The following is a 9,942-nucleotide window of genomic DNA, read 5'->3' as shown; positions in this document are numbered from 1 at the left end:
TACTCACTTCAGGTGGCAGGGTGAGTAACCCGGGCGTAGCTGGGATGAACCAGGCGGGAACCAGGTGTCCTTCAGGCTGACTTGTGAGGGTGACTACTAACTCGCCTTCCTTAGCCCTTGGTGGTTTGGGGTAACCCCGACTTTGAGTCCCTATGGGGGTCACCCAGGGAAGATGCTGCAGCCTCTCTCCCCTTCGTTTGCCGTTTGCTTGTCGCCTGGGCCAGATCACTCCAGCTTCTTGCCTCCTGTGAGCTATGGGCCCTAACTGTGGCTACGTGGCTGCGGCTTTTTGTGGTGTTGTGGCGTGGGCTTTGAGAGCCCCACACCGGCAGGTTTAGCAAAAGAAAGCTGGATCTATCTCCGCTTCGGGATCTGCCGCCCGTTTGGGCCTGGTACTCTCTAGCAGTCTCCTTACTTCCCACTCCGTGCTCTCTCTCTAGCTGAAGATGGATTTCGGGTAGCACTCCTAGTTGACCGTTCTCCCCCGTCAGTAGCCACTGCGCGGGCGCTGTTAGACAGCAACAGCCCCACAGGTCTGCTCCTCACTGAGCCCTATGGAGTTCTGCTCTAACTGACTCACTGCCCCTCCTCTCCTGTTCTTGCCTACGCCACCTAGCAACCAGATTCTCTTACCACACCCCTTGAGAGGAGATGGAGGCTTTTGGCCCCCTCCACTATTCCAGTGAAGGTCAAGGCTTTTCCCCCTCCTGGGATCCCCAGGGGTCCTCTCATGGGTACATGTGTGAGAGCTGATTACTATGCGCCTGTGTACCACACCCCTGTCAGCCTTCTGGATTACCTGTATTGTACTGTCCCCAGCATGGGTGCAGTACTCAGTGGTGCCTGACTAGGTCAGGGGCGCCACATCTGCAGCAGAGAAAACATTCATTTTATCAAAGTACCAGCAAACAGCTCAGTAAGTGACACATCATCAGGGTCTGTGTGTCTCTATATTATACTGCTCTCAGAGGGGGGAGCAAAACTTGGTGATAGATTCCCTTTTATAATGACTTTTCGAACTTCTCACACAAAAGATCATATAAATGAGGATATAGCACTGAGATTCTCTACTCTACCTACTTGTCCATTCCTCATTCTTTATGCTAGGACTTTCAGTATTTCCTTTATGTCGGCACTGCTACTGCATCAGTTTAGAATATCAAACTGTAGATAGATATATATGGAGCAGTTTCTGACAATATCTGTATTACTTTCTTGTCTTGTCTTCCTTTTCCAGGAGGAGCAAATGAGATCAAAATGCATCCATTCCTGCGTGACTTAGAGTTTGACAACCTTCTAAGTCAGAATTCCATGTTCATTCCACATCTAACGTCAGATGAGGACACCAGTTACTTTACAAGTAAGTAAAATGAGACGTCATCTGCAGAAAACTGCTGAGTGTCTTGTCTTCCATTTTATGTGACAACCAGTTTCCATCATTATTAGTGATAACATGGTGACTGTCTGACCGGGTCTTATACTAATGATGTCTGATAACACTTGTATTTTGCAGCTGGCTTAAGGAAAAACAAGCATATGGATTCAGATGACGAGGACACAAGTGAGGACATTGACTGTCCAGAAGTCCAAAATTTTGTATCATCTTCTCCAAGGTATTCTAAAGTAAGTATGTCGCAAAAAAAATATTTAAAACCTATAATTACAAAAAGTTTTATAATACATCTATTTTATATTTCTCTGTTTTAGCTATATGCCACCAATACTGGGATGGTGAGTAATGAAGAACCTATGTCACCTCCAGGGTGTTCCCCAGAGAACAGTGAAAAACACTCAGACACGTGAGTAGATTATTATCATTATTAGGAGATTTAGTTCTGATATATGTTAAACACTAAATACAAAACACGTGTAACACAAACGTATGTCCAGTAACCACCACCCCATGATTGACGATTTCTGTGGCTCTGGCTTTTGATAACACTGCAATAACAGCCATTTATTGTGACCAGCCATTAATTTCCAGCTCATTACAAGCACATATTACTGGTCAGACTCCATTCTTGCTGGTAGCGTGGGGTCTTGAGTAGGGTGGCCCATCCATGCTGTCCTAATTGGCCTTACAGACAGATGACCTTTCCTTTTTGTAATGTTTTTACTTGTAATTTACTTGTCTTCCTTGTACCAAACAGGCAGAAAGAATCAGCCCCTTCCAAAACTGATGGTGAGAATCAATGTCTGACTGCTAAAGACAGCGAGTCATCTTCACCCTCAGATGGGGACAATCAGTGTTTCACTGTTATAAACACCGAGTCATACGCACCCTCAAGTGCTGACAATCAGTGTCTCACTAGTAAGAACAGCGAGTCATCTTCATCCTCAGATGGAGACAATCTGTGTTTCACTGGTAAAGACAACAAGTCATCCTCGCCCGCAGATGAAGACAATCAGTGTCTCACTGCTAAAGACAGTGAGTCATCTTCTCCTGCAGACGGAGACAATCAATGTTTTACCTCTATAAACAGCAAGTCATCCATGCCTTCAGATGGAGACAATGAGTGTTTGACTGATATAAACAGTGAGTCACCCTCACCCACAGATGGAGACAATCAGTGTATCACTGGTAGAAACAACGAGTCATCCATGCCTTCAGATGGAGACAATCAGTGTATCACTGGTATAAACAGCGAGTCATCCATGCCTTCAGATGGAGACAATCAGTGTATCACTGGTAGAAACAACGAGTCATCCATGCCTTCAGATGGAGACAATCAGTGTATCACTGGTAGAAACAACGAGTCATCCATGCCTTCAGATGGAGACAATCAGTGTATCACTGGTAGAAACAACGAGTCATCCATGCCTTCAGATGGAGACAATCAGTGTATCACTGGTAAAGACATCAAGTCATCCATGCCTTCAGATGGAGACAATCAGTGTATCACTGCTATAGACAGCGAGTCATCCATGCCTTCAGATGGGGACAATCAGTGTATCACTACTAAAAACAGCGAGCCATCCTCGCCCTCATTGTCAGGTATGTACAGATTTATAGGTCATATTATAGTCTTTAAGTATAATGTGAATCTGCACATGATGCAGCAGAATATGACTTACTTTATCACCACGAGTATTCTACTTTTTCTTGGGTTTTTTTGTTGTTTTTTTTTTCCAAAATCCACCATATGGTTCACGAATGCTGGGCCTTTTTAGTTAGTGCTATATTAACAAATGTTTTAGACGATAAGACGCACTGGACCATAAGATACACCTAGGTGTAAAAGGAGGTGAGAAATAGGGGAAAACAATTTGAAGCAAAAAATGTAGTAAAATATCTAATCCAGGTATGTTTCACTCTAAAATTTGAGAGAGGCCTGGATGCCTTTCTTGAAAAATATAATATTACAGGTTATGTTCACTAGATTCTGTAATAGGGTATTGATCCAGGGAACTAGTCTGATGGCCATATGTGAAGTCGGCAAGAAATATTTTCCCCTTATGTGGCAACTACTGTCTTCCTTGATATTTACTTACAGGATCATGTACTTTACAAATCTCAACCGGATGTTAAAAAAAACAACAAAAAATTACGGTTCAGGCTCAGAATTGATCCCGGATATCTGCCCAGATGCCAATCCCATAATAAGTCTATGGGGACCAGAATTCTCTTTCTTTTTCATTTTATTTATTTTTTTTAGATATCTGGATGGCCGGATCCAGATAGTTATCTGGATTTCCCTGAGAACTCTGGGCCTGGGATCAGCGCACGGGTACTAGGTTACCCGCGCAGATGCAGACTTTTACAGTCCGGGTTCGCCCATCACTACTTTTAATGCAAAATTAATATTCACTGCTCCCCATGCCTAAAATCCCACCCACTTCTCGGCACTGGCCTCATTGCGAAGGGATGGGCGGGATTATGGGTGTGGGCAGGAGTGAATATTAATTTCCTTAAATAGTGGGCACTTATGACTGCCCGATCCGCCGTATTCCTACCTCCTGCTCCGACCTCCTGTGACATCATTCAACCACTGCTGCGCTTCACAGTATGCTACAGCAGGACTTTAAGACACACCTTCCACCTTTCTCCCAAATTTAGGGGAAAAAATGCATCTTATAGTTAGAAAAATACAATAAATGACCTTTACTAAGAGAATGTGGCTCACAGTATCCTCTGGGCCAAGTCTTCAGGCTGCTCTGCAATATTAATCTGTAAGCCATGCCCCATATGGTAAAAATTATAAAATGTAGCACAAAGTAAAAAGGCCCATATCTCTGGAATTGTAAGGCCATGTGCCCACGGGAGCTTGCTTCTGCGGATTTTGCCGCAGAAAACCTGTGGCTTTATCTGGATTTTCCAGATAAATCCGCAGGTTTTAGCATGTACAGACCCTCCCCATGTTATCCTATGGGACATGTGGAGTGTCTGTGTCCACGTTGCGGAATGTGCGACTGCGGAATATGTTGCGGATATCCCGCAGCCGCACATAACTGCATGCCAATTATTCCTGCGGATTTACCTGCGGATGGTTCCATACTTAGCTGCTTTGATAGCAGACACCCGGTCACTTTCCCTCGGTGCAGAGGAGGCTGGAGCGCAGTGGATCCATGAGCAGGAAGGAGGAGGTGGGCGGGGCCTGCACGAGCTCCGGTCATGTGACAGCCAGAGCTAGTTCAGGCCCACCCACCTTCTCCTGCACAGTGTAGAGATGCTGACAGACGCCGGAGAGAAGTGCTGTGTGATGGAGGCAAGTATGAACTCCCCCGATCACTGCAGCACTTGTTCTGCATTGAGGATGCTGTGCTGAAGCCATGGTACTGTATCCTCAATGCAGAATATCTGCAGGACATTCCGCAAATAAACCGCAGCATTGAAACAGTAAACACACAAAGAGGCGATCAGTTAGGTCCGAATTACAATTTTATTAGTGCAGAGTAGTGGAAAGGGGTCAACAAACGGTTTACATCACTGCAGTTAGCAAAAAGATGGATGCAAAAAATAGACATGCTGAACAATATTCAGTCATAGGATATATGTAAGAAAAACATTGCAAAAATGCGCCCAAAGAAGGAAGAAATTATTACTAATACTGGCCTGGTCACAAAGAAGATATAAACAAACCTTAATATAAGGTGTATCTCCTGCATATAACAATATAAAGCGCTGTTAGAATAGATAGCATAGAGCATGCAGTTAAGACACACCTAATATAGGTAGTTTAAATATCTTTAGTGCATAATATAATACATAGTATTCAATCTATAATATAATATACATGGGGGAAAAAAAGAGAAATAAGGACCTGATATTTGTAGTGCAAAAAGTTAATATAGATTAGGCCTGCACTAACACTGGTCAAAACACACACAATTGTGGATCATTTAGACCAGCAAAAAAAGACATCCATTTACCCCCCATATAGTGCACAAACCATACACATAGGGTTATGGATAAAATCCATAGACCCAAGAGCCAGAACAGAATTGGGCAGAATAATGCAAGGTAAAACAAGATTTATATATTACCTGGATATAAGCAACTGCAGTGGATTGCGCCCAATGCGCATTTCGGTGTGTAACCTTCGTCAGGGGGCGTGGCTGAGAACGGAGGAAGTGTGATTAAAATAGGCCACATCTCTCAGTTGATTGGGCAGGAGTATGACGCACGTGAAGCCGGACGGCCGGAAGTCTCGCCTCGCAGACGCGTCATGGCCACAAGGACGCCGGGTAAAAACAACCCGACGTCCAGGTAACCATAGAGACGCATTTGGGAGTAACGAGAGATCCAGACAGGCGACGCATGTGTACACTGCAGCAACCAGGTCCAGGTGAGAGATGAAAATACAAAGTGTTAGTGCGCGCATATGGGCAAACAACAGGGGACGGGTAAATTGAAAAAGACAAAGTTGTGCTGCGGTTTTCTGGGAGCTCCTGCGGAATGTCCTGCAAATATAACCGCAGGACACTTTCCCCCGTGGGCACATAGCCTAAGGAGAATTTTAACAAAACCAAAAACAGAATACTCAGGGGTGCAGCAGGAATAAAGTTACAGTGAATACTGGACACTTTTTACCGTGTGAGGAGTCCTCTTTAAAGCTACACAGAAATTGAATCTAACTGATTATATAATAACACTTTGGCTTGCTGCAGCTAATCTCATATTAATGAAGGGACATAGATCCGTGGGGAAACACCACATGGCGGCACACAGGAAAGCTACAGATGCATATTAATCAGTTTGTACAACTCTATGAAGATACAAAAGTAATCTTTTAGTTTATAAGCAATATTTTTTTCTGCCTTTTTGATTAGAATCTCCAGTTCAGAAGAGAAGAAAATCTGCTCTAAAAGTGAAGAAACAACAAAAAACCGAGAGAGTAGAAGAGGGGGAAAGTAGACGACGTAAGTGTGACCATAATCCGATCTGTGATCTGACAATGGTGGGATTGTCACATGTCTGATCACTGACAATGATCCCATACCTGTGTATGGAGAAGGCTCCTCTACTATCCTGCCAGAGTGACACCACAGTGGTATCTTCTAATATGGAGTCCCATGACTTACACTAGTTTTTCATTTCTTCTCACAGGTTCTATCTTCCGCCGGATGATATCATCCTGCCGGCGTGGATTATCCAGGGCTGCTCGCGCTGTCAGAGGAAGCTGCATTTTTTCTTGCTTTCAGCAGGGCTCTATAGACATCTCAGGGACAGAAGACCCCTACATGTAGTGCCCTGAAGAAACTGCAGCGCGTCCATTATCAATGCTGTATCTGTATGGAAGGACATGTACCACCTACCCACCTGAGGTAGTCTGACCAACAAGAAACAGCTGTAAAAGCCAAAGACCCCTTCAAGAACATCTCTTTATTTTTTTATACAATTCTTAATATATATAAAAAAAAATGAAATTGAATAATGCCTTTTTCAATTTTATTGAATATTACTGACATTTATGGCATATCAATGATAAATGGCACAAATGTCTGACGGGTTGGACACCAAACTGGGGAATATTGGATGCTGTGCATCCTGGGGGTCCCAGCAGTCCCATCCCATTAGAAGTGTAGCAAAGGGTTAAGAACAGGAGAGGCTTATGTGAAGCCCCACAGGTGTAGTGTCGGTGCATTACCTTCAGGGACTCCACTCGGCTGGATCCTGTCACAGGTAGGAGATCTTCTTCTTGTCGTGACGCCACTCTCAGTATTGCGGCCAGTAGGGACCGCCACTGCAGGTTGAGGGACGCCTGGGGCTGATGGTGAGTGCAGTTAGTTGGAATAGCCTCCTGAGAGTGAGGCAAGCCCCAGGGCCCTGTGTAGGTGCGTAGAACCACAAGGCGCAGAATAACTCCACACAGGCAGAATGTCTTTCAGGGTTTTTACTCACTTCAGGTGGCAGGGTGAGTAACCCGGGCGTAGCTGGGATGAACCAGGCGGGAACCAGGTATCCTTCAGGCTGACTTCTGATGGTGACTACCAACTCGCCTTCCTTAGCCCTTGGTGGTTTGGGGTAACCCCGACTTTTAGTCCCTATGGGGGTCACCCAGGGAAGTTGCTGAAGCCTCACTCCCCTTCGTTTGCCGTTTGCTTGTGGCCTGGACCAGCTCACTCCAGCTGCTTGCCTCCTGTGAGCTATGGGCCCTAACTGTGGCTACGTGGCTGCGGCTTTTGTGGTGTTGTGGTGTGGGCTTTGAGGGCCCCACACCGGCAGGTTTAGCAGGGAAAGGTGGATCTATCCCCACTCCGGGATCTGCCGCCCGTTTGGGCCTGGTTCTCCCTAGCAGTCTCCTTACTTCCCACTCTGTGCTCTCTCTCTAGCTGGAGATGGGTTTCGGGTAGCACTCCTAGGTGACCGTTCTCCCCCGTCGGTAGCCACTGCGCGGACGCTGTCAGACTACAGCAGCCCAGGGGAAGAGGTCAGCTCTCCTCGGAGCTCCCTGGACTCTGCTCTGAACCGGCTCACATCTGGGACCTTCACTGCTGCTCCTGTCAGAGCTTCACTTTCCTGCTCCTCACTCCTCCACACTCTGCTGCAGACTGTTTACTCCTCCTTCTCTTTTCCCTTTTGTGCCTGCCTACGCCACCTAGCAACCAGATTCTCTTACCACACCCCTTGAGAGGAGATGGAGGCTTTTGGCCCCCTCCACTATTCCAGTGGAGGTGAAGGCTTTTCCCCCTCCTGGGTTCCCCAGGGGTCCTCTCATAGGTACATGTGTGAGACCTGATCACTATGCGCCTGTGTAGTCACACCTCGGTCAGCCTTCTGGATTACCTGTATTGTACTGTCCCCAGCATGGGTGCAGTACTCAGTGGTGCCTGACCAGGTCAGGGGCGCCACATTCCCCCTTAGTTATCACCAGCACGTCCTCGGGCTGCAAGACAACATTTTAAAATGCATAAAACATTAAAACATGTAAAACATTTTAAAAGCACCAGGTACCATACATCACCACCCTCCACCCACAAGTCCGTTAACCCACCCAAAACCCTCTCACGTTGGCCGCGCCTTCAGCCACTTCTGGCAGGATGTAGAGGCGGCTTTCATGGGCTGGTGGTCTTCAGGGTATACCTGGCCTGGTGAAGCCGCGCCTTCAGCCACTTCTGGCAGGATCCAGAGGCGGCCTTCACAGTTGGTGCTGACCAGGTACCCTCTTTGTGGTGGAGAGCCAGGCCCCATAAACAGGCATGCTCTCTGGTCGCAGGTAAGCCAAGGCCCTATATACGGACGGGCTCCCTGGTTGCAGACGAGCCAAGCCCCTAAACAGGTTGACTCTGGTGGTGGTGGTGCCCTCTGGTGTAACTATTTACACTGCGAGAGTTTGTGGCTATAGCCAGTTCATAGCCTTAAGGTTCATTTCTCACATCAGTTTATGTGGGCACATTCTTAAACTTGTAAACGTTGCAAAACAAACTTTTCAAACTGGTAACTTGCTTTACTTTACATGAACTTTATGCAGACTCCTCCTCACCAGGGCTTGGGCCTGTAGGGCTGCGGCACCTGTTGCTTCCTTGACCTCTTTCTTCATCTGTGGTAGTCTCATCAGTGGGTCCTTTGTCTTTTCTTTCTTTATCGCTGTCTTTCCTGTCTTCTTCTTTAGGACATGGTGCTACATCTAGCGCATACCACCCTCTTTCTCCTTGATGCATGGTAAATTGTACGAAGTCTCCCATCTTTAAGTTTCTGCCAGGGTGTCCTCTGGGCAAATGAGCTCTCACATCTCTTCTATTGACGAAGATACCTTCCTTTATACCTGGTGCCACTATAAAGCCATATCCGCTCTTCAAGTTAAAGTCTTCCACAATTCCTCTACAAAGGGGTCCTCTGACCTGTGCTTTGGCTCTTCTTAGGGACCGTTTTTCTTCTAAGTCTCGGGCCATGACTTCTCTCTGCTCTGGGGATTGCGGTGCAGGGAAAAACTGGGTTCTGCTACGGCGCCGTGTCTTGCGGGCTGGATTCTGCGAGGTACAGCTTACAAGCTCCCAGGTGAGGTTTTTGGGCAGATCTTCTTCAGCAGACGGTGTTAGGTCTTCCTCATCCCAGCGGGAATATGGCAACATTTCTGGCTCGGGGTATGGATCCACTGCTGGTGGCTCCTGAGTCAGCTCCTCAGCTTCCTGGCCTCCCCTCCCCCTTAGTGCTTCTGAGCACTCCTTTGGTGGTAGTGCTGGGGATGGACTTTCTTCAGCAGGCCCAGGCGGGGGACTCTTTGGCGTGGTTGCTGCAGGGGTTGCCGGAATCCTCTTGGGGGTGTGCGGAGGGAGCATGTACTGATCCACCATCTCCTGTGGGAACTTGGCCTCCAGGTCAGCCTTCAGCTGCCAGTATGCGGGGTCCTCACCTACCAGGGATTTCCTTGCAGGGACTTCCTTGGGCTGGGGAGCGGTGTCTGCTCTGGCCTTGCAGGCCGGGGTAAACAATGGTACGTCTGTCTTTTCTTGGCGGGCCGCGCCCGATATGGCGGCGGCCTGGTCTTGGCGGGCCGCGCC

At 47.1% G+C, this 9,942-nt stretch overlaps 1 long non-coding RNA gene across 1 annotated transcript; it reads left to right on the top strand.

Annotated features, from left to right (window-relative positions):
* Window positions 1–1,308: 1,308 nt before the first annotated feature.
* LOC142295634 (uncharacterized) lies at window positions 1,309–1,798 on the top strand. The gene is made up of 3 exons (XR_012751505.1): window positions 1,309–1,360; window positions 1,514–1,623; window positions 1,708–1,798. It is a non-coding gene; the product is annotated as an uncharacterized LOC142295634 (long non-coding RNA).
* Window positions 1,799–9,942: the final 8,144 nt, after the last annotated feature.

This window comes from Anomaloglossus baeobatrachus, chromosome 3, assembly GCF_048569485.1.
Source record: "Anomaloglossus baeobatrachus isolate aAnoBae1 chromosome 3, aAnoBae1.hap1, whole genome shotgun sequence".
Taxonomy (NCBI): domain Eukaryota; kingdom Metazoa; phylum Chordata; class Amphibia; order Anura; family Aromobatidae; genus Anomaloglossus; species Anomaloglossus baeobatrachus.
The sequence above is the reverse complement of the archived record's forward strand: the minus strand, read 5'-3'. Positions and strand labels throughout refer to the sequence as shown.